Source organism: Schistocerca cancellata, chromosome 5 (assembly GCF_023864275.1).
Source record: "Schistocerca cancellata isolate TAMUIC-IGC-003103 chromosome 5, iqSchCanc2.1, whole genome shotgun sequence".
In the NCBI taxonomy this organism is placed as follows: Eukaryota; Metazoa; Arthropoda; class Insecta; order Orthoptera; family Acrididae; genus Schistocerca; species Schistocerca cancellata.
The window spans coordinates 509178367-509204653 of NC_064630.1; the positions used below are offsets into that span (position 1 = coordinate 509178367).

At 45.4% G+C, this 26287-nt stretch overlaps 1 protein-coding gene across 1 annotated transcript in view; it reads right to left on the reverse strand.

Moving 5' to 3' along the window:
• The window catches only part of LOC126187460 (irregular chiasm C-roughest protein), an 853136-nt gene that overhangs the window by 581389 nt on the left and 245460 nt on the right, over positions 1–26287 (reverse strand). The window contains exon 2 of the mRNA XM_049928554.1: positions 20005–20065. The gene's annotated coding sequence lies outside the window, so the exon portion shown is untranslated. The remainder of the gene's footprint in view (positions 1–20004; positions 20066–26287) is intronic.

Consider the following 26287-nt stretch of genomic DNA (forward strand, 5'->3'; position numbering starts at 1 on the left):
TATATCAGTTGAAAGCAAGCAAAATTCGGATTTTGATCTGCCAATAATCCCTATGAAATTTTATCAACGTCTATTACAAAGCCCAGAAGCTGTAGTTTCCAGTTGTTAAGTTCGGTGTGTTAGGTCTCTCTTCCATTTTCGCAACGCGGTGCCACTATTAGGATGGCTGTTAGCTGATGCTCCATGTTACAAAACTGAAACGACTAAATATGGACGACATTATAAATTAAAGTAGTACATAAAATGTCTTTAATTTCACAAAGATGGCGCAACGGCCTATAGGTCACGTTTAGTTGTATACACGGAGCAATGTTGTCTTTGCGATGTTATATTAGGTGGCCACCACAATCATCAGATTTGATGCTCAATTTTTTGTGCAACTACCAAAGTAAATTCCATCGTATTCCAGCTGCTTTTGTTTGCTCTCAGCCTAAATACTGTTTTGATTCACCACTCTGTACTCCTACATGCTATGCAAGTCCCTTCATCTTTTCATAACTACTGCTATGTACATCCATCTGAGCCTACTTGCTATAACCAAACCTTGGTCTCCCTCTACAATTTTTACCACCACACTTCCAGGAATTACCAAACTATTTCTTGTTGCCTCCTTTATCCCCGCATTCCATAAAGTTCTTTTTTCTCCAGTTATATTCAGTACCTTTCCTTACTTACTCGGTCAGTCCATCTGATCTTCAGCATTATTCTATAGCACGACATTTCGAAAGCTTCAGTTCTCTTCCATATAAGGCTAAATCCAGACAAATTCTTTCATAAATCGCTCCCTAACAAGTATGTATATAGTGTTAGAAATCTATGTTTCTCAGGAAAGATTTGTTGTTATTTACTTCTGCCGTCTTCAGTAATTTTGATGGTCAGATAGCCATCACTTATTAAACAGACAGTTTAGTAATACAGACACTTATCGCCACTTACCTTTTTTCTATATTGGTGTAAAGCTAATTACACCATGTCTTTACTCTTCTTGAAGTCTGAAAGTGTATCGACGTCGAAATGCGGGAATTTTAGAGACTGTCATAATTCGGGGATCTGCTGGTTTTCCCTCTTTAATGACGGTCAGAGATGTGGGAAACTTCATCAACTATATCAACGATGGAGACCAACACCTATGTGACGCAATGTTTGGAAACTGTTTATTAGAAACTGTATTATACGTAGTACCTCTCCTGTAGCAAATTCGTCCATCTACTTGGTAAAAACTATTTCCTTCTGAATCCTTTGAAACACGAACTAGAGAATTCTCAACGTAGGGCGTAAGCACTAAGAACTTTTGAAATTTATATCTTACAAATACAAATACAGAACAAAATTATGTGAAGGTGATGAAAGATGTCATGTCCACTGTGCCAGGCACTGATAGGCGTGGTTTTTCTTTTTTTTTTACATTTTGAGTTAATGGTCTGTGTACGTTATCGCGGTGTAGCGACGCGCGAATGATTGAGTGAGGTGCAAGGCGTCCTGTGGCAGTCTCGTTGAGCAAGCAGAAAGCTTCACTTACCGCGAGTGTGGAAAGGGCGTGTTTACAATTTCCTTGCGAGGGAGATGGTATCTCTCCCTGGGGGGAAACGAACTACCTTCTCTGCGTAGCAAGTAATGGCTCGAGAAGCTGGCGATACGAGAAAATAAACATGTCGTCACGCGGCGTTCTCGCTAGGTCTCCGCCGCGCTTACGTTGCTGTTGACGCATTTCGGCAGCATGTCCATTACAAATGCAGTTACAGATCACAGATTAATTGACAGCATTCATCGACAGTCGACTGGGGTGGAAGACATGCATTTCAAAGGTATTGGTTACTCGTAAAGCTAATCTTCACCATGTCTTTGCTCTTTCCTTATCGAATAAAGATTTGCCGCCAGTAAAGCATGTAATTTGTACTTCAGTATACCATAGGTGAGCTGTTATTTTTTTCTGAATGATATAACTGTTTCTAAAAATACGTAGAAGGCCTACAGAGGCAGGAAGCATACGGAAACATTCAATATCAGTCCAACGTCGTCCGTAGTTTAAGTAGAGTATCCAGATTACACCCAAGACATCCAACATTTCTTCAGAAAAAAAATTAAAAAAAATGGGGCAACTTACCGCAACTACCCGCATGTGGAAGCACCGCTAGAGATGTATTCATATCATTCAAACTGTACAGTACGTAACCTGTTTCCCGCTATATTTTGCTGATTCTTAATTGAAACAGATTTCTTTGCGGCCACCGGACTTGTGTATGGGATGTCTAACAGAGGGAACACACTACGTGCGAAGCCTTACCGCGTTGTTGAAACTAAAACTTGCCTCTTTCCTCTAAGAACACTGAAGTTCTTCAGTTTAAAGTGAAAAAGGTTGATTCGAAAGGAAACAAATTCATACCACTTACTTCGTTCATTGCGTTCATAAGCAACATATTCCTAACAACGGTCAGACCCAACGATGCTTATTTTAGCAGTTAAATTTAGTTTCACTGTCTCACTGAGGCGAGGCGTTGCCCTATGCTACTGAATATGAATCACGATACTATTTTTTCTAGTGATTTTATGTGTAGTTCTCGCGGTTCTTGGCGCGCAGTCCGGAACCGTGCGACTGCTACGGTCGCAGGTTCGAATCCTGCCTCGGCCATGGATGTGTGTGATGTCCTTAGGTTAGTTAGGTTTAAGTAGTTCTAAGTTCTAGGGGACTGATGACCACAGCTGTTAAGTCCCATAGTGCTCAGAGCCATTTGAACCATTTTTATGTGTAGTTACGCGCACACTCCGTGAATTAACCGCCTAATTACCAGTTGTTGGACTATCATCTGACGAAAAACTGCCAGTTTTATATTTCAACAACGTTTGCAAACCATTCATGTATTATTGGTGTTGCTCGATTGTATACGACCGATCGACACGGAACCTGAATGACAACTGCCCTCGCCCCGCATAAAGGCGCATGAGCGGTAGTGCTTGGGCATTGTTGAACGAAACGGCAAAGAAGTGCCTCCAACTGGCCGAGACGCGTTGAGCTCTGACTGTGTCACGTGACGAGACTAACTACATCACACTACCATAGGCGTCCACAAGCGGCCGGGAGTGGGGGGGGGGATAGGGAAGAGTGGTCCTTGCTCTTCCTACCCCCCCCCCCCCCCCGAGGAATCGGGAGCACGGTTCTTTGATGCATTATCGATTTCTCGTACACCTGTAGAAGTGAGTGAATAGCAATCAATTCTTTGGAATATTATAAGCTTTTTGTGTCACCCACAAGATTTAATTGTTGTTGCATAACACGTCTCAAAACCGATCAACTCATTTACATCAACAATTTTCTCCGCTCCCCTCCCCCGGATAACTTTCAGTGATCGCCCATGCGTACCACAATCCAAGCAACACACCTCGTAATGAGTCCCAAGCGACCATGCGGTGCTGCCGACGAATACTTGTCTTACTGTCTGTCGCAATCAGTACTTGACAACACTGCTGCAAGATTGAAGACACAAAGGTTAAGGTTAAAGGCTTCTGATTAGAGTAGTCAATTGTAACCCTTGAGGAAGACCACTAAGTGCCTGGAAGCGGTTAAGGAAATGAAACTTCTTTTATGCAGTTGGTTTCTCATTATTTCGATGTACACAACTACAGTAGCTGAAGATCGACAACATACTGTAGCTCATTTAGTTGAAAAACACGAGCGAAATAATAAGTCTGTACTTAAAGCATCCCGGTATATATTTTAAATGATTTAGAAGGCACTTTGGAAAGATTAAATCGCCATCCGCATTTTCGTGTGATTTGTAATCAGAAAAGATGTTATTAAAATATGATTCACTACATGTTAAGTAACATTCTGATTTGATAATAAACGTACAGGGTTGGTGCGTGAGTTCGTAGCGTTTGGTTCAAATGGCTCTGAGCACTATGGGACTTAACATCTATGGTCATCAGTCCCCTAGAACTTAGAACTACTTAAACCTAACTAACCTAAGGACAGCACACAACACCCAGTCATCACGAGGCAGAGAAAATCCCTGACCCCGCCGGGAATCGAACCCGGGAACCCGGGCGTGGGAAGCGAGAACGCTACCGCACGACCACGAGCTGCGGACTCGTAGCGTTTCTTCGTACGTTTAGTGAACACAACAGATACACGTAACACAGACTTTAGTCACCAATAATATATCCTCGTTCACTACTTACAACAGATTGTCAACGCTGGCGTAACTTTTCGATTCCGCGACTGTAGAAGTCACCTGGTTTGGGTCTAGAACTCGTCGACCCATATTCGGAGCACATTTTCATCAGGAAAGGAAGTTTCTTGAAGGTTGTTCGATAATGAGCGGAAAAGGTGAAAATTTGCGGGTGCAAGATCAGGAGAGTAAGGTGAGTGCGGAATGACGTCTCAACCCAATACGAGCGAGCGTTATCGTGGAGTAGCGTCACTTCCCGCAGTCTTCCCGGTCTTTGTTCTTCGGCTGCGTCTGCATGACGTCTCAGCTGTTGACACTAAGTTGACAATAAATGTCAACAGTGATGGTTACACTTCGGGGAAGCAACTCATAGTGCGACACACCAACGCTGTTCCACCAGATGCATATTATTATCTGTTGTGGATGCACTCAGGTCTTTGTACAGGGAGTTGCTCAACCATTCCTTTCTTTTCCTTATGTTAGCGTAAAGACATAATTTCTCGTTGCCAGTAATGATAAATGGGTCAAATGGCTCTGAGCACTATGGGACTTAACATCTGTGGTCATCAGTCCCCTAGAACTTAGAACTACTTAAACCTAACTAACCTAAGGACATCACACACATCCATGCCGAAGGCAGGATTCGAACCTGCGGCCATAGTGCTAGAGCCATTTGAACCATTTGAACAATATGTAAAATCAAATAGCAACAGTGAACTACAAATAAAATAGTGAAAGTCTATAAATAAACCCATAGCAACCAGAATACCACTACGCAGAACAAAAACGTTATGAGCTTATGCAACAACCTAATAAAATTAAAAGAATTAGAAAGAAGTTGCACCTAGTGAGACCTGAGCCAGTGTCCTTCAGATTACAAGGCGAGAACGCTACACTCTCAGCTGCAGTCTACTCTAATTAAATTTTCGAAAGTTTTGATAAAAACTGCTTAACAGCACTCGGAAACCTTCAGAATATTTTTTTGTGTGTTTTTGAGATGTGGGTCGTACTTTTTAAGCGAAGTTATGCCCAGCCCTGTAGTAAGGAGAAAATCGAAGAGAACCAGTCCATAAAGTGACCTCGTGACTCCCGATCTGATACACAGTTCTAAACTGCCCGGAAATGCTATGGCCTTCAACTTACGCGAGTCAGTCATTATTCTGATGAACATCCGTACACGGCAGAGAATACAAGAATGCTCTGCAGTGTAATGGTCTGCATTTAAGACAGAGTCCCGGCAGTGAGGCAGATAGAGAGCTCTTGGCCGTGGCTAAGCGCTGGTAAACCGGCCGCTCCACCGAGCCCCCATATCTGGCTCGATCCCTCCCCCACAGCCGCAGCCACAGCCGACCGACGCGCGTCGATCCTCTGCTCCCCCACCCAAACCAGGCGGCTACTAATCCACTTACAATAGCAACTGGTGTTCACGCAAATTACCGGCTACCGGCGGCTTCGGTTCGCCCAAATTAGCTGCACCAACAGCAAGCCGAGCCCATCCCTGCAAGACGCACTGCCGCCGACGTGTGTAATGGCATTACGGTCTCGGGCGCCACCGAGCTGTTCTCGAAATCCAGCCGACTGCCAGCTACCTGTAATCACTGTAAGGTGAGAGCTCGTTCGAGCATTCGCAGCTAGCTGCATCAGAATTCTGAAAACGTAGCTTCCTATCAGCTGTTTCTGATACAGATAATAAGCGCTTTAACGGTTGAGCGTGCCCCAATGACTTAATTCCAGTCCTCCATCACAAATAAATTTCCGTCTCCCTTCGTTACTGAATAATTTCTTCTACTTCTTCATGCATTCTTTCAATCCCTTTACTATCTGCGAAGCTAGTAGGCATATACTGTTGGTGTGGGTGTTGCCTACTACACTGAATCACTGAAGAAACTGGTATTATATAGCTTGAGCCTTGCCCCGCAGTTACGCAGGTGCAGCCATCGTTAATCGGATTTGGCATGTTAATGTTTAAGGGGTGGCCGGATGTTCTTCCTGCCGCCATCCCGTACCCCCCCCCCCCTCCCCTCTCCCCGGGACGAAAGTAGTGTACCCCAACTGTCTGCGTAATCCATGGAATAGTGCAAATGTGTTCAGACGTCTGCGAGCCGTGGAACTGAGGCGGAACATGGGGACCAACCCAGTATTCACCTAGCGGGATGTGGAAAACCGCCTAAAAACCACATCCAGGCCGGCTGGCACATCGCCCCTCGTCGTTAAACTGCCGGGTGGATTCGATCCGGGGCCGGCTCGCCTACCCGAGTGCAGGAAGTATCGCGTTAGTGCTCTCGGTTACCCTGGCGGGTACCGAAGAAACTGGTATAGGCATGCTTATTCAAATATAGAGATATGTAAACAGGTGGAATACGGCGCTGCTATCGGCAACGCCTATACAAGTGTCTTGCGCAGTTGTTATATTGTTAACTGCTGCTACATTGACAGTTTATCAAGATTTAAGTGAGTTTGACCATGGTACTATAGCCGGTGCACGAGTGATGAGACGCAGTACCTCCGAGGTAGCGATGAAATGGGGATTTTTCCAGACGACCATTTCACCAGTGTACCGTGAATGTCAGGAATCCTGTAAAATATCGAATCTCCGACATCCCTGCGGCCGGAAAAAGATCCCGCAAGAACGGGACCGACGACGATTGAGGAGAATCGTTCAACGTGATAGAAGTGCAAACGTTCCGCAAACTGCTGCAGATTTCAGTGCTGGCCCATCAGCAAGTGTCAGAGTGAGAACCGCTCAACGAAAAATCATCGATATGGGCATTCAGAGCCGAAGGCCCACTCGTGTACCTTTGATGAATGCACGACACAAAGTGTTACGCCTCACCTGGGCCCGTCAACTGGTCTGTTGATGACTGGAAAAATGTTGCCTGGTCGGACGATTCTCGTTTCAAATTGTATCGAGCGGATGGAGGTGTACTGATACGGAGACATCCTCATGAATCCATGGACCCTGCATGTAGGCAGGGGATTGGACAAGCTGGTGGAGGCTCTGTAATGTTGTGGGGCGCGTGCAGTTGGAGTGATGTGGGACCCATGTTAGGTCTAAATACGAGTCTGACAGGTGATACGTACGTCTGTGTGTCCGATCACATGCCTCCATTGATGTCCATTGTGCATTGCGACGGACTTGGGCAATTCCATCAGGACGAGGCAACACTCCAAACGTCCAAAATTTGCTGCAGAGTGACTCCAGGAATGCTGTTCTAAGTTTAAACACTTCCGCTGCCCACCAAACTTCCCAGACATGAACATTAATGAGCATATCTGGGGTGCCTTGCAACGTGCTGTTCAGAAGAGATCTCCACCCCGTCGTACTCTTACTGATTTATGGACAGCCCTGCAGTATTCATGGCGTCAGTTCACTTGTTTATATGAATAACTAAACATCGAATACAAAATAGTCTGCAATTTCTGATTCAGTACAAGAGAAAATAAACGTCCTCCAGAAATTGTTCTTAGTAGTTTGAAGGAAAAGTTCGTCACACACAACTGTTCTCCAAAGAAACTGAAACAGATCCTGGGCGACGTTCGAATCCTGCCTCGGGCATGGATGTGTGTTATGTCCTTAGGTTAGTTAGGTTTAAGTAGTTCTAAGTTCTAGGGGATTGATGATCTTTGCAGTTAAGTCCCATAGTGCTCAGAGACATTTGAACCAGATCCTGGACGGCGTAGTCAAAATTCTCTTGAGCAATGAAAACAAAGTACTTCTTTAAACATCTATCTCACGAGCAGCACGTCTTATCCATGGGGTAAAACACCAAGACTTGGAGTACAGGTCGCGACTGATGAAGGCGATGTCGTCCGCCCGAGGTGGTGTCCAGACGGTGATGGTATATCATTCGCCGTTTGGCGAAGACGGAAGTGACTCTACGCGACTCCGCGTCGGCCGAAAAACCCACGCGGGGGAAGGTTACAATTTTCCTATAGGCTATCGAAATTGCGGCGGATGCAGCAAGAGGTGCATGTCTGGAGCGGCTGCTGTTGCTGTTTTCTGCGCCCTCTGGCTGTTTACCGGGAGGCCCTATATTTGCTGCGCCGGATACCGCGGAAACCAGCCCGTCCGCAGAGGTTGAGCTGACGACAACCCGCTACGTACAGGTGCGCTGCGGGTTAGCGGCATCGAAGGCGAAGCCGAAAGAGACGCCGTCAGCCCTATTTGATTTTGTGTTTGTAACCTTGTATTCACCAGTTCAGAGATCCTGTTCTTCCCACCACCGCACTTAACTAGTTCCCTTTTTAAATTCTCTAACCTACCTCCACGATTAAGGAATAAAACATTGTACTCTCCGACCTGTAGAATATTAGTTTTGAAGATTAGATGTGTAGTTCGAATAAACAGTGTTACTCAATCGATTTGGGAAAAAAATCATAACTTGACTAAAAAAAGGATTTGTTGATTGGAAGTGTCCTGAGGCACTAACAAATCACTGATTTGGTAATAGAGGCACATGTGGAAGGTTAAAATTATAGAAAGAGACAAAGGCTTCTCTACAGTAAGGAATTTCGAATGGATGTACAGGAAGCATAAGAAAGTACGGAAATATCAAAAGCACAACATACTACGATGCCTAATATGGTGTACAAAAACCGGTGGTATTCAAACAGCTTCCAATCGTCTCGGAATGGATATATGCAGGTCCTGCATAGTTTCCAAGAGAATATTATACCATTCTTCCTGAAAAGTAGAGACGAAGTTGGATAGCGTTTGCGCATCCTTGTCTCCAAAGTAGACCACAAATGCTCAATAATATGGAGATCCGGAGGTCGCCAGGGGGGATGCGACAGTTCATTCTCGTATTCACAAAACAAGTCCTGGACGACGTGAGCTGTGCGAACAGAGGCCGCTTCATCTTGAGACACAGCATCACCATTGAGGAACAGACACTGTACTATGGGATGGAATTGACACCCAAAATGGTCACGTAATCCCTGGCGGGAAAGCGACCTTGCAGATACCCATGGAATACCATGTTATGGCTGTGCAAACCATCACCCCCCCCCCCTCCCGCCGCCCATGTTTCACTCTTGGGACATAAACTAGGCCAGAAGTTGGGAATAGTGTGCAGCAAGACTCATCCGATCAAATGACTTTCATCCATTACCCCACGGTCCGGGTTTTATGGCTACGATGCCACTTTTTCCTGTTAACGGCATTTACATCAGTGATGAGTAGTTTTGGATTTCCAGCTCGCCCTGAAATTACCTGCAGCTCCCCCAGTGTTGTTTTGGTGCTGACAGGGATCGCGAGTGAGACATTCAGTTCTGCAGTGACTTTTGCACCTGTCGGCCTCTTGTTAGTCGTCACACTGCTCTGAATGATCAGTAAACAAACACCTCCGCCTGTGCTGTGGCTCACCGGATGATGTTTCCTCGCTTTCCCTGTACCCGGTATACATCTTCGATATGGTCTTTCTTGAAACACGAAGATTTCGGCTATCTCGGTTACGGAAGCACCACCTTACGAGTACCAATAATTTTGTCACGTTCGAATTCACTTAGCTCCGACATAACGCATTCACAGCTACATAGGATACTGTTCTGACCACGACTGATACGGAGGGAATTACACAGGTGCCATTCGTGGGCAAATACAACAGCGCAACCTGCAGGCTTGGCTAACATATGCACGTGTGTTTAACCGTGCATTGTTCGCGATGTTTCCAAGTTTTTGTCCAACCACTGTAGGCTGCAGTAAGTATGCAAGGGCGAGAAGATTTGCACAGGACAGACTCGTGTGGAGAGCTGCATCAAACAACTCTTCGAAATGAAGATAACCACAACAAAGTGTGCCGGCCGGTGTGGCCGAGCGGTTCTAGGCGCTTCAGTCTGGAACCGCGCGACCGCTACGGTCGCAGGTTCGAATCCTGCCTCGGGCATGGATGTGTGTGATGTCCTTAGGTTAGTTAGGTTTAATTAGTTCTAAGTTCTAGGGGACTGATGACCTCAGATGTTGAGTCCCATAGTGCTCAGAGCCATTTTTTTTTGAACCACAACAAAGTGTAACTAATGGACTAGCTTTTAACACTGAAATAACACGATTCATTCAGTTTGGAACTGTTAAAAATACCTCACGTTCTTTTAATGTGCAAACTTACCAAAAAAATGGTTCGAATGACTAAGCACTATGGGACTTGACATCTGAGGTCATCAGTCCCCTAGACTTAAAAATACTTACACCTAACTAACCTAAGGACAGCACACACATCCATGCTCGAGGCAGGATTCAAGCCTGCGACAGTAGCAGCAGTGCGGTTCCAGACTGAAGCGCCTAGAACCGCTCGGCCACAGCGGCCGGCTGAAAACTTACAAAAAATAGTAAATGGGGTTGGAAGGACTGAGTTACTGAGTGCACAAACTAATGAAAATTTGAAGTGGGGAAAACTATACGTGGTAGAGCATCGATTATCTGAAATAATTGGGAAAGGGTAAGGTGCAGATAATTGATTTCTCAAATAATTCGTTTACGAAAAGTTCGTGCAAGTGTTCGTCGATATAAGACACAAAGAAGAACAGAATTAAATACAAAACTGTAAACATATTTTCTGTCACACTTCTTACAAATAATGTTCTATCGCTCTTCTTACAGATAATGCATAGGACGTACTACACTGACTAGTCCGAAAAGTTCAAAATGATGATTGAAAAAAAAAAAATGGTTCAAATGGCTCTGAGCGCTATGGGACTTAACATCTGCGGTCATCAGTCCCATAGACTTAGAACTACTTAAACCTAACTAACCTAAGGACATCATACACATCCATGCCCGAGGCAGGATTCGAACCTGCGACCGTAGCGGTCGCGCGGTTCCAGACTGAAGCGCCCAGAACCGCTCGGCCACAGCGGCCGGCATGATGATTGAAGTAAGTCCATAGTTTAGGATAAGAACTGAAAGATTTGTTTTCGCTTCACAGCTGAGTCTCGTTTTGCGCCGTTAAAGTTCGCAAAACTTTAAAGACAGCCTCTGGAGAGCAGTTGTTTCAGCCACTTCGTAGCAGACTCGAGGCATGATCATCATCGGATGCTCCTGTTTCAACACGGTCGTCTCTGGGGTCTTCCTCGTCGTCGCAAGGGTGTCGGTCACCTCTGTCTGTGGCAAACACTTCATCGTCCGTCTGTACTTGATGGCCAGGCTCAGCTACGTCACATTCAAGCCAGTCTTGAATATTATACTGATCGCACACTTCAAATCCCACCGAGCGGGGTAGCGCAGTGGTTAACACACTGGACTCATATTCGAGAAGAAGACGATTCAACCCCACGTTCTGCCGTCCTGATTTAGGTTCTTCGTGACTTCCCTAAATCGCTTAAGGAAAATGCCGAGATGGTTCCTACGAAAAGGCAAGGCCACCTTCTTTCTCCATCCCTCCTGTATCCGAGCTTGTGCTACGTCTCTAATGCCCTCGCTGTCGACGGGACATTAAATACTTCCTCTTTCTCATAAAATTTTGTGTTTTTCTTTATCCGCGCGGAGCGGCCGCGTGGCTTGAGGCGCCATGTCACGGATTGCGCGTCCCCTCCCGCCGGAGGTTCAAGTCCTCCCTCGGGCATGGGTGTGTGTGTTGTTCTTAGCATAAGTTAGTTTAAGTAGTGTGTAAGTTTAGGGACCGATGACCTCTGCAGTTTGATCCGTTAGGAATTCAGACACATTTGAACATTTCTTTTGTTTTCTTTGATCAACCCAACCCAGCAAAGCCCAACAAACTGACAGATGGCTCTTCAGGTGCAGTGATAGACGCATCTGAAGGAAGGAACTTATTCCAAGCTTTTTCCAATCTGTAAGCTCTGGTCTTCCGCCATTTTCCTCAGTTGTCTGTACACTTCCATCTGCAGTGTCACGTACATGAGCAATAACACGACCTGCCAAAATCGAACACTGAAACGTTAACACAGAACAGCAACAATTATGGTTGGAAGGAAGGGAAAAACGGCCGAAATGGCCAGCAGCACCAGTGGAGTTTCTACATATCGGAAGGCACGAGCGCAAATTTGAGTTAGCCGACTGCATCCCTTTCGCTTTACCGATATTTTGTTTGATGGGTATTCGGATAATAGATGCACTACTGAAGCGGATTTGCAAAATCATCTACGTTCAGCTCCTTTTTCCTTTAGAATAACTCCCAACTTGGAAGAATAGAAATCAGTAAGTTGACATATATTTTGCATATAATTTTAATCACTCATGATCTGCAGCATAATATTCTGCGGTAACTGTTCTATTCGACAACAACTATTCATTGTACAAAAGAAAGTAATTGGAATTATGCGTGGGGTTCGCGCACGTACCTCTTGCAGGTCTTTGGTTGCGCAACTGCTAATACTAAACACAGCCGCTCAGTGTACTTATTCGCTCGTGAAATTTGTTTTTAAAAATCCTTTGTGGTGTCAGAGTAACAGAGACGTTCAAAAATACGATACTGGAAGGGGAAATGACCTTCTGTTCTTTCTAATGAATCTAACTTTGTCACAGAGTAAGTGAAGTACACAGCTATAAAATTCTTTGATTAACTTGCCCTGGAAACTGACAACGGAAGTATGAAACAATCTAGGTTTATTTGTCGCGTCAAATGAAGGTAAAATATCGAACTTTCGATGGAATCCACCAGCCTTCTTTCTCAGGAACAACTGACTGTTGTGGTTGCTGTTGTGTCCGTTTATTGTCCACAGTGGTCTGTGATCGGTCGGCGACGTCATCAGTACGCCATGCTGCAAGAGACTGTGTCCAAGTGTCACTGGTGGTGCCAGCAATCTCGTGAGAATGCCAATAATTCAGAGCATTTTGCTGGGTTTTTCTCACAGATTATACCAGATCTGACGCGACATATGAACTGAGAACGTTCTGTGCAAGACCGCAGATGTTTTCAAATGAAGCCGATGGTTTCATTTTTTCGCGTCAAATGAAGGTAAAATATCGAACTTTGGATGAAATCCATCAGCCTTCTTCCTCAGGAACAACTGACTATCGTGGCTGCTGTTGTGAGCGGTTATTGTCCACAGGTGGTAATCTGTCGGCGACGTCATCAGTACACCATGCTGCAAGAGATGGTGTCCAAGTGTCACTGGCGGTGCTAGATATCTCGTGAGAATGCCAATAATTCAGAGCATTTTTCTCTTAAATAAGACTTTCTTTACAACATAAAAATTCTTGAGTACAAATACGCAGTCAATTATCTGTAAACGACCAGCAAGAAGCTACATAACCACACACTTCTTAAATGGTCTACTCAATCTTCCTTTGAGTTAACGCGTTCCAAACCATAACGACTGTCGTGAATGTTCTCTGTGAAACACGGAAATAAACAGTTAATAAAACTGTTGAGATAAGGCTCAACATGAAGATGACGAAGATGATGATGACGGACACGGAAGGGAGTTATGATGCAATGAGCATTCTAACATGCACAAGCTCGACTTATGTGAGATCATTCTTCCAACTACACTGTAATCTAAAACGGACTGAACAGCTTATCGAAAACCGAATATGGTGTTCCGGTAGCCTAGCAACAGCTTTCCAGAGAGGTGCTAAGAATGTGTACGAGGTAGTGTCGTGATACCGCAGTTCTTGCACGTCCTCAGAAACCGACGAGGGCTCACGGTGGCTGTACGGCCAGAGGGGTGGCGAGTGAGGCAAAGCCCTCTAGGTGGCCATTTGAGGGAGGTGGGAGATAGCGCTAGAGTTACAGAGCTCCCGATCTCGACCTCAGACGCGGAGGCGTCGAAGCCGGGGATGAAGAAAACAGGTTAAATTGAGCACAGAGATTGGGCACCTGATGAGAAAGGATTGGGAAGTAAACGGAGGGCGTGAAGGCGCGCCAGAGTGGGCGAGAGAAAGGGCCAATGGCGGAGGACGGACTTACGGCTGGCCGGCGACGGCCGCTGCGGCCGGCGGATCACTCCCCGAGGGGGCCACTCGGCTCAGCACGCCACGGCGGAAACCACCTCGGCTGCTGTGCGGGCCAGACTTGCGAAGGTTCTCTTAATCACTTGTATATCACCTGTTTATAGTCTCGAATGGTGACCCACAGCACATTTGAATTTTAATTTAATTTTATTTCAGTTTATTCTCTGCTCCGAGAGGGGACCGAGCTGTTTGAGACCTATCCCAATGAATAGTGGCGTTTTTTCCACCCCAGAGTCCCAGCAGACTGGAAATGGCACAAAGGGGATCCTAATGGAGAATGTGTGGGAAGAGACTACTAGTTAAGGCATTCACCTAATAAGCAAACTCCGAAAAAGCATGGTCAAAACCGGTGGTTTGGAACTATGCTAATATATTCCTGGACAATGTTGTTATAAAAGTCCCATAGAAAAATATTTTGTGAGTGTGTGTGTGTCCATATACACTGAAGCGTCAAAGAAACTGGTCTAGGCACACGCATTCAAATACAATGATATGTAAACAGACAGAATACGGCGCTGCGGTCGGCAACGCCTATATGAGACAGGTGTCTGGCGCAGTTGAGATCGGTTACTGCTGCTACAATAGCAGGTTATCGAGATTTAAGTGAGTTTGAACGTGGTGCTACAGTCGGGTACCGAGCGATTGGCCACAGCATCTCCGAGGTAGCGATGCAGTGGGGATTTTCCCGTACGACCATTTCACGCGTGTACCTTGAATATCGGGAATCCGGTAAAACGCCAAGTCTCCGACATCACTGCGCTCGGAAAAAGATCCGGCAACGGGACCTACAACAACGAAAAACAATCGTGCAACGTAACAGAAGTACAATCTTTCCTCAAATTGCTGCTAATTTCAATGCTGGGCCATCAAATAGTGTCAGCGTGCGAACCATTCAACGAAACATCATCGATATGGGCTTTCGGAGCCTTAGGCTCATTCGTGTACCTTGATGACTGCACGATACAAAGCTTTCAACACTGACATTAGACTGATGATGACTGGAGACATGTTGTCTGGTCGGACGAGTCTCGTTTCAAATTGTTTCGAGCGGATGGACGTGTACTAGTATGGAGACAACCTCATGAATCCAAGAACGCTGCATCTCAGCATGTGACTGGTCAAGCTTGTGGAGGTTCTGTAATGGTGTTAGACGTGTGCAGTTGGAGAAAAATAAGGGATCCCGAATACGTGTAGATACCACTCTGACAGGTGACACGTACGTAAGCATCTTGTCTGATCACCTGCGTCTATTCATGTCCATTGTGCATTCCGACGGACTTGGCCAATTCCAGCAGGACAATGAGACACCACACATGTCCAGAATTGCTACAGAGTGGCTCCAGGAACACTCTTATGAGTTTAAACACTTCCACTGGCCACCAGACATGAACATTATTGAGCATACCTGGCATCCTTGCAGTGTGCTGTTCATGAGAGATATCCAGACCGTCGTACTTTTACGGATTTATGGACAGCCTTGCAGGCTATGCACGACAATTCCCTCCAGCACTGCTTCAGACATTAGCCGAGTCCATGCCACGTAGTGTTGCGGCACTTCTGCGTGCTCGCGGGAGCCCTGCGCAATATTAGGCATATCAGCAGGGGACTGTTCAAACTGGTGGAGGCTCTGAGTGGTGTGGGACGTGTGCAGTTGGAGCGATATTGGACCCCTGATACTTGTGTTTCTTTGGCTGTTCAGTGTATATACCACAGGTAGTCATACGGCACTCTACCCTAGAAAAATAAAATTATGTAATCAATTTTTTGTTAGGTACATGCCTACCCCTACACCACAGTACAATGGGTATACTGGAAGAGGAGGCAATACAAAATGGCGTTGCCCATCGATAAAGCTGAGTATTGTGCTTGTGCTACTAAACAATGCCGCGAGAGGCTGCTACCACACAGGCAGATCACTCGCCAACCGCCGTCTCAGTTCCAAGAAGCTGCCTCTAGATGAAGCTCTCCAACTGGTACAACTGCCCCCGCCGCGACGCCCATCAGCGCGTAGTATTCGTCTGCCTACAGTGTTGCCAACTGCCAGAGAAAGCGCTGCGCACCATGGAGTACTTCGCTTCCGCCTGGTACCGGCGTGGATGGAGATGTTTCCACACACAGACACAAAAGACAATGCACCGCCAACATTCGCCAAGTTTCTGCAGTTCGCCTATTTCCTGCAGTGCAGCAGTTCCGGCAGTTACCTACGGAACATATTTCCTCGAGTCCATTCAGTAGGCTACAGTTCTGATTACTCTGTAAACAGCGACTGCTAAGTAGGAACAGTCAACTACGAGTGTGCACAGAGTAGTTTCAGTCATAGTGACTAAATCATAGACAGTGTAGAGACAACAAAGCTGTTTAGAATTTCATTATACTATGTATAGTAGTTCCAGTGCCATGCATTAAACTGTGGCCAAAGTTAAGTAAAGCTGTGTTATCGACACTGATAAATGATACTGATAATTTCTTAGTGTGTTGCCACATCTCTGTTTTATTGGCACCCCATCAAGCAAATGAAGAAGTAAATTTTACTAGTGTGCATACTGCCACGCTTTTTAGTGAATTATGGTAGAAATACGCTTTCTGCTATCATGGATGTTACGGTTAAATTGGGAGTAACATCCATTTGCAACATCTCAATAGATGTTCTGCGTTTGAAGAGTAACATCGCTGCAACAATCCATGCTGTGCTACTGGAAGTGTGTGGCAACAACTCACTATTGCGTAACACCTTGGTTAGATGGCGTACACTCTTCCACAGCAGACAAAGAAGTCTGACAGACGAAAAACAAAGTGGTGCACAGTCCCTCAATGCAGTACCGGGAATCGCAAGAGAAGTGGAGAATTTAGTAGTAAGTCGAGGAGGGGCGTATCACAATAGGCGACAATCAAAGAGTGAAAATGATATACACATCAGTTTTTAAAATTTCTCATGACACTTTGAAGATGTGACTGGTCACACTCATTCAAAAAGCTCTCTAAACCGAACAACCGCTGAGGTTTGCCACTTGTGTCATATCATTCCAGATATTAGGCGCTCGATCACCATGGGTGAGTGTTGGATATTTCACTGTGACTCCTAGAGACGGGAGCAAAGGAAACATGTGGGTGAAGGACATGCTTAGAGTTTTGTGGGCTGCCTTGGTGTGGAGCTAACGGATGTTGCTAGTTAGAGGCAAACCGTCTCAGGAGGAGACTGTTGAAATTGCTTTAAGAGGTTACGGGAATCAGTCAAAACGAAGATTCGAGTGAAGTTGTCCAAGAAGGTATTTTTGTTCCGTGACAACGTTCTAGCCCATTCTGCACAAGACACAATCAAACAAGCTCCTTCTTTGATATCTCAAATATTCCTTATTCCCAGCACTCTCCTGTTATGCCAACCAGTGGCTTCTTCACCTTTCCGCGGATGAAGAAATCATTGCGAGTCAGGAATTTCCAGAATGATGACAAGGTGATTTTCGATGTGGAACGTCTCCTGAGCAATCAAAACAGCTACTCTTACAAGCAAGGTCACCGCCAAGCCATCTATCGTTGGGAAAAATGTTTTACATTGAAGGGAGAATATGGAGAGAAGAACTAACACTGTCAACAGCTTTCGTGGTAGGAACTTCATTTTTTCGAGGTGATAATTACAACTTTATGAATACCGTTCATTGTGGTTATGCCAACTTTACAAATAGGGTGTCACAGCAGGCCTCTTAAGTTAAATAATTTGAAATTAGGAACTACTCATTGAAAATGAATCCTTCAAGTGGTACGAGGTCATGAATGGGCGATGTGTGAGAGGCACGTGCTTGTAAACTGTTTACACTTGATAACAAAGAACTGTCTGCCGTATCGACGTTGGTATCATTGCCCTGAAAACCAATATAAAATTGTCTGTTACATGTCTACGGTGGGATTTATAGTCGTTTACAATTCATTACTTGTTGTTGCAGATGGAGTATTACAGCTTTTATTGCACCACTGTTCTCCTTTAGTGACCCTAAGACAAAAGAGGTATCTTTTTAAAAAGTTACAGAACACATCTCACAAATCTCTCTCTGGTTCAGTGAAACCTAAACTTGAGAAATAAAGACGAGACAGAACCCTCGTTAACATAGGTACAGTGCGTTTGGAAAGTTGCTGTATACTGAACTACGAATATAGATTACATTTGAAATTGCCAAAAGACAAGTCGGCAAGAATGGTTTTTCATAGACACGATTACGTCTTTTAATTCGTTCTATTTTTTCTTAACATAGACGGTTTGGTTAAGTTGGCTAAAGCTTCTGAATGCGATGTGTAGTGTTCATATGTCCAATTTGATTTTAAATATGACACTGAGAAACGTATTTCCCTTGTTGGACATATGTTTCCACATTGTGATAAATATACAGCTTTTTTGCAGCAGGCATTTGTTGAAAAATTCCCAGAAACAGCTGTACTTCATTGTAATGCGGTTCGTCCAACTTATTGACAAATTTCAAGGGACATTCTTAGCGCTGAAGAACCCGGAAGACCATCTTCAGTAAACGAAAATAAGTTGTTGGATATTTATGACTATGTGCAGCAGAAACCTGGAAAATAATTGCGCAAGTTGGCGCAAGAAAAACATACGAGGCTTGCAACCGTGCATAACGTGGTTTGGCAAACCTTGAAATTGTTGCCGTATAAAGCGACAAAAGTGCGATAATTGAAAGATGTCGGCAATGAAAGACGAATCTGTTACAACAAATGGTTCACATCTTTTGTTGAGAGGAATATCACTGATATTCTTGATGTCATGCTCTATACAGATGAGCCTGGTTCAACCTCTCTGCTCACTGAACACCCATCATTATGGTCAACAGAGAACCTTCGTGCTGTGCTTGAAACGCCACTGCATGATCATAAAAATGGAGTATGGGTAGCAATATTCAGACGGCGCATTATTGGACATTTATTTCTTTGAAGAAGCCGTGAGCAGTGAATGTTATTGTCTGTTAACCCACGATTTCATTGACCAGCTAAAGAAAGACGCAATCAACATCTAATGGTTTTAACACGGTGGAACTACTCCGCACACAGCTAAGAACATTACAAGTCTTCGTAACGAGTTTTTTGGGGAAGGTCTGATCTCAGATAAATAAATAAATAAATAAAAAATATCTATGGCCCCTTCACTCGCTGGACCTTACTCCATCAAAATTTTTCTTTGGTGAGCAAGAAAATTTGTACTGTATCGCAATCACCCATGCACGCTTTTTGACGTAAAAACTGAAGTAACTGCGTACGTGAGACGCATATCACAATCATATCTGCAGAAAGTTTTTTTCCAGTAATATTAAGCGGGTTCAGACTTGTATAGTCGCTCTTGGACGCCATTTCCAACATATGTTGTAACTGCACACCAGCTTTTCGTACTTCCTTAGTGCATATGACTGTTTTTCCCTGGCTCCAACATAAATCAATATTTATTTGCTATTTTCTTTCAGCCTTTAATCTAGATACAAGAGCAGACCAAATGTTGGATATAAATTGACATGAATTCAGTGTATAATGTTTTAACATAATTTCAGATGTGTTAGTAAAAATCTTTCTAAATGAAAATAAGGGGGTATTTAGTAAGAGTGACATGTCGCAACAGTGTGTGATGAAATGCATTGAACTAAGAAGTTATGTGGATCACCAGTCATAAACTAGCGCCCAGTCGCAAGTAGGAATAATTGAAACTGCGGGCACGCTCGGCCGCCAGTGGCAGCTAATTCGGTTTTGCCGGTGGCTGTCACGGAAACCCATCGTGGGGCAGGCGAGGCCACACATTAATGGATTCGGCAGGATGCTAATGGGCTGGGAACGCGCACGGCTGAACGCAGAGGTCGTGGCCGCCACATACATACACGAGATAGACTTGTGCGATAGAGAGACACAGAGAGAGAAACATTAAAGACTTTCTCGCTGGCGCCTTACCGTTTCTAGTCGTTCAACACGGCAGGCGACGACCGGGGAGAGATGGCCGCCCTCTCATAATCTGGAACAAAAAGAAACGGAAGATTGAGCACAAGCTGCGAATAACTGCTGAGGTGGCGACAAATGTACTTCAGTGTTAGCGATTACGAAAATGGAAACATCATGATGACAAAATCACACCTGGATTTGGCGTTTTTACATCTTACTTGCTAAAGTAAAATTGTGTAGTATTGTAATGTTAATGTGCCAAATTCTATTACATAGTGCGTGCTTGGTGTTTCCTCCTAAACATATCCAGTACGGTAAAGGAAGTCCGCCCGGTTGGCCGTGCGGTCTAACGCACGGCTTTCCGGGCGGGAAGGAGCGCCGGTCCCTGGCACGAATCCGTCCGGCGGATTTGTGTCGAGGTCCGGCGAGCCGCCCAGTCTGTGGATAGTTTTTAGGCGGTTTTCCATCTGCCTCGGCGAATGCGGGCTGGTTCCCCTTATTCCGCCTCAGCTACATTAGGTCGGCGATTGCTGCGCAAACAAGTTCTCCATGTACGCGTACACCACCATTACTCTACAATGCAAACATAGGGGTTACACTCGTCTGGTGCGAGACGTTCGCTGGGGGGGTCCACCGAGGGCCAAACCGCACAATAACCCTGGGTTCGGTGTGGGGGGCGGAGGGGTGAAGTGAACTGCGGTAGTCGTCGTGGGGTTGTGGACCACTGCGGCTGCGGCTGCGGCTGCGGCTGCGGCGGCGACAGAGCCTCTCCGTCGTTTCTAGGTCCCCGGTTAACATAACATGGTAAAGGAGGAGCAAAATCACAATAATTTGAAACAGGAACCAGCCTCAAGTATGGTTTAGAAAAGGTTATTTAAATCGAACTGTTATCAGTTTTGCATTTCTTAGAAATCCATCTTCAGATGTCTCTTACAGACCTTTCTTGCTTTCCCGTTTGGACTCTTGTGGTAGTAGCTATTGAATTCAAGCAGTCAGAGAAGAATTTTGTTTAAAAATCCATAAACTCTTGAACGAATTTCTTGTGTTTCGTAGAAACATATGTGAAATAGTATTAAGAGTAAGGAAACATGAAGAGTGCGATCGACTTATGTTGTGTACATTTATGTGTGACACATTAATCGTTTATTTCCGATAGAAATTTAAAAATTTCGACGTTTTGGCAGAGCACTACGTGAGCGCTGTCAAGTTCTCGAGAAACTGATTAAATACACTCCATCCTACATTTCATGGTAGCACTCACGCTTAACACATACAAAAAGTGGCCCAGCTAAACGTAAGTAAGAAGAATATTAATTTCAAAGATGCTACAGAAGTAAAGATATTAAGCTACAGACGCTCCGAAGAGCATTTGGGGACAGTAAGATATGTCTCTGGTATAGCAATGAAATTAGTGTGAAGGTCGACAAGAAAAAGTTCAATTTTGTAGAATAAATATCAATGACTAAGAATTATTTGAGAAGTGAACTTAGATAACACAAAAATATTCGTACTTCAGTACACAACCCTTAAATTACCGCATCTTATTGATAGTCACAAAAACAGCACTCAAGCTTATTTGGAAAATATTTTAAGTTACCCAGTGTTACACCGAGAGAAACGACCCTGCCTAAGTTCTTTTATTTCTTTATCCATAATTTCTAATTGCTGATACAAACGAACGTAGTTGTTAACAGCATCGTTCGTTTTCAGCGTTAATGTTAGCCCTACTACAAGTATATTCATTAGTTGGTAATATATTCACTTGTAAAATTTCCTCTACTTATCTGAGGTAAATCTGTTTTCGCGCCTGATTTTTTCTCGTATTAATAGGCACATTACTACTCCTTACATTAATTCTCAAGAGCAGACGATATAGAACTGATACAATATCAGGCTTCAACCCACTAGCCGGCCGCTGTGGCCGAGCGGTTCTAGGGCTTCAGTCCGGAACCGCACTGCTTCTACGGTCGCAGGTTCGAATCCTGCCTCGAGCATGAATGTTTGTGCTGTCCTTAGGTTAGTTAGGTTAAGTCTAGGGAACTGATGACCTCAGATGTTAAGTCCCATAGTGCTTAGAGCCATTTGAAGCATAGTGAGTTTCAACCAGAATTCTGAAGAAGATTCAGCATTTCATTTTACAAAACCGTTTCGTAATCCGAATTAGCAAAATGTATTGGGTACCTATAAGCATTAGCAACTGAAAACGAATCTATACGTTCACAGGCATTCATTCAAAACGAATCGTCACGTTTACAAGAATTCATCCATTCGTCTTTCTTCTTATTGTTCTTCGGAATTGTGTGAAACGTAACTCCTAATATTTTTCCGTGTCTGGTTCAAATGGTTGAAATGGCTCTGAGCACTGTGGGACCTAACTTCTGAGGTCATCAGTCCCCTAGAACTAGGAACTACTTAAACCTAACTAACCTAAGGACATCACACACATCCATGCCCCAGGCACGATTCGAACCTGCGACGTAGCGGTCGCGCAGTTCCAGACTGTAGCGCCTAGAACCACTCGGCCACTCCGGCGGGCTTTCCGTGTCTGTAGTGGTTAGTACAACTCGCGATCCCAGTGCAAACCATTATTTTTCTTCGAAGACAATTCAGAACATAGTTGCAGAATCCCTCAGTGCACTGATAACTGTAGCCTAACTCTGCACTTGATTGTTAATCACTGATAAGAACTCACACTCACGTAAACAACCTAGTCTTCCTGGAGAAAGCAAGGACAATGCAGTAGCCTGCGGCAGTGGTCAGCTTCATGTCAGCGACGCTCTTTACTACAGCACACACACACGCACACATATACACACACACATGATCCCTACCGTGTATTCTACTGACCGTGGTACACACTGTATACAGCGCTTCATACTGACCGACGACCCTGCACAGCAGAAAAGTATACGATGCACAGCAGGGGTGGCAGACAAGGTTAAAAAGTAAGCGATGCGGGTAGCATGTCCGTTTGCGTGCAGGCGACGGCGCCTTGGCGATAGGTTTCCGTGCGTAGCGCGGAAGCAGCGGGCAGCGGCAGCGGCAGCAGGCATTTGGGCGGGGATCCAGCGGCGCGCCTTCCTGACGTCGGACCACCTGCTACAGCGCCCTGCCGGCAATTTGCCGCACCCGGGAAGGCAGCCGCGCTGCGGGAGAGATTGTTTATGTGGCGGTAAATTCATCGAGGCCCCGCGCTGGGCGCCAGCACGCCTAGGGGCGGGTAGCGACTGAATTTAGTGGGCCGCCGCTGCGAGTGGACTAGGTATGCGGCACCCAGCCGCCACTGGCTCGTATCTCCTCGTCAGTGGAATTTGCACCCGCGTATTACTCCGAAATTGGCCAATTTTTCCCTTCTCGCTTCTTCGCTGCCAGCGATTTTTTCCTCAGCCCTGACACCGAATACTCAAACATGGGAAAGTCCAGGTATTCAGGTAGCACTGAATAAAGCCCCATATTTCAGTTGCTGGATCGATAAAGACTCACAAACGGCTAACATAGGTGCTACACACTACGAACTACAATAAGGAGATGTAATGAAATGAAACGGAGGAAAATCTACGAATTTTTATTTCGAAGTAATTATTTTTCGATTCCTTTCTTTTTTACTTACTCGATGTCTCTCTTTTTTAATTTTTTCTTACTCACCAAAATTCTTTTTCAAACTTTGTATCCCCTCACTCTTTTTCTTTCTTACAGTTCTTCTCTATCTTCGACCCCTGTACCTTATGTACTTCATCCTCTACCAAATGGCTCTGAGCACTATGCGACTTAACTTCTGAGGTCATTAGTCGCCTAGAACTTAGAACTAATTAAACCTAACTAACCTAAGGACATCACACACATCCATGCCCGAGGCAGGATTCGAACCTGCGACCGTAGCGATCGCTCGGTTCCAGACTGGAGCGCCTAGAACCGCACGGCCACTCCGGCCGGCCATCCTCTACCATTTTTCGTTCTTTGTTTTTCTGCCTATTTCTTATTATCCTCCATGCTTCCCCCTGTCCTTTCCTTTCTTTCTGTCCCTTCTCTTCCTTCCCTATCTGTCTCTCTTCCTGACCAAACTTCCACCCCCCCCCCCCAGCCTATTTTTTCGTGTCTCTGCTCCTCTTTCCCCCTCTCTCTTCCCATTATTCTTGTGCTCCCCCTGTCTTTCTCTCTTCTACTTCCACTTTCTGCTGGTTGAGATAGCTCAGTAGTAAGACTATGGACTCGTATTCCGTAATTGTGCGGTGCCAGTCCCGCCCCCCCCCCCACCCCCCTTCATCAGTGATCACAAATATCTGTATCTTCATCTTGGCTCACCTAAGATACTAAAACACAATAAAGACAGGATATTCCAAGCTATGTGTTCCTTTGGAATATTAAGACCTCTTGGTCTCTCCCATGCTTATTTAGACATTCCTGGTTTCCTAAGACTATTCAGTATAGCTCTGCTAAGCTACAATTCTGTCGCTTGCACCTTGTCCCGCAGTTGCGCAGGGTCAGCCATCGTTAATCGGATTTGGCATGTTAATGTTTAAGGGGTGGCCGGATGCCCTTCCTGCCGCCACCCCTTACCCCCAGGACGGAATTAGTAAACCCCAACTGTCTGCGTCGAGTGTAGTCTATGGAATAGTGCGAATGTGTTCAGATATCTGCGAGCCATGTAACTGAGACGGAACATGGGGACCAGCCCGGTATTCATCTAACGGGATGTGGAAAACCGCCTAAAAACCTCATCCAGGCTGGCCAGCACACCGGCCATCGTCGTTAATCCGCCGGGTGGATTCGATTCTTGGCCGCCGCGCCTACCCGAGTCCAGGAAGCATTACTTGCTGGATTTCCGGAGGTACGTAGTACCGAATGTCTACGCACAGGTCACGGTATTCCCGTAAATCAAGGCCACTGGTTTGCGAGCGCGGAAATTGCAACCGATAGAATCCCAAATGTATTCTACAGGGTTCATATTGGTCAAATTTGCTGTCGGAGACATGAGCAATAGTTCGCTACCAGGCTCCTCAATCCACTGTGGCACGGTTCTTGCCTATGTGACGCGGACTATTATCCTGCTGGAAGATGACATCTCAATCGGGGAAGACATCTTGTATGAAGGGATGCAGATGGTCTGCCACAATTTTCTCATAATCCACGACTGTCATGGTGCCTTCTACAATTACGACAAGTTCCTTAGGAGCCCAGGTAAATATCTGACACAGCATAATACCTTCCACACCGGCCTGCTTCAGTGTTGAAGTACATGCCTCGATCAGCCTCACGTCTACACAATCATTGTACCCTGTCGTCAACCTGTAACTGTCTGCCCCTGGTAGCTGAGTGGTCAGCGCGACAGAATGTCAATCCTAAGGACCCAGGTTCGATTTCCGGCTGGGTCGGAGATTTTCTCTGCTCAGGGACTGGGTGTTTTGTTGTCCTAATCGTCATCATTTCATCCCCATCGACGCGGAAATCGCCGAAATGGCGTCAAATCGAAAGACTTGCACCCAGCGAACGGTCTAGCCGACGGGAGGCCGTAGTCACACGACATTTACATTTAAACCTGTAACAGATCTCCGTTTATTCTGATTTACAGAGTGTGCGAGTCCCTGTCTCCACGTTCAGTAATGAGGCATGGACGTTCAATACCTCGCTACCTAGTCGTGTATTTGCCGTCCTTAAACCACTTTCCATAGATGCTGACGATAATAGCATACAACAGCCGATCAGTTTCACCATTTGCTACGTGCTCGTACCCAGGCACCGGGCCACAACAATCTGCCCTTTGTCAAAGTCGCTTACGTCAGCGCATTCCCCCAATTGTGGCCGATATCGTCGCTAGAACCATTCCCCACACCTACAACGTACTGACATGAGGAACGTTTCCAACCGATTTCTCAGAGACAAACAGCAGTTGACCGGCGTTGCCTGGCGAAACGTTGTTGTGATGCCTCTTCTAAGGAGGAGAAATGCGTACCATCACATTCCCGACTTTGATCAAGGTCGGATTGTAGCCTATAGCGATTGCGGTTTTTCGTACAGCGACATTGCTGCTCGCATTGGTCGAGATCCAATGACTGTTAGCAGAATATGGAATCGGTGGGCTGAGGAGGGTAATACGGAACGCCGTGCTGGATGCCAACGGCAGCGTATCACTAGCAGTCGAGATGACAGGCATCTTATCCGCATGGTTGTAACGGATCGTGCAGCCACGTCTTGATCCCTGAGTCAACTGATGGGGACGTTAGCAAGACAACAACCATCTGCACGAATAGTTCAACGACGTTTGCAGCGGCATGGACTATCAGCTCGGAGACCGTGG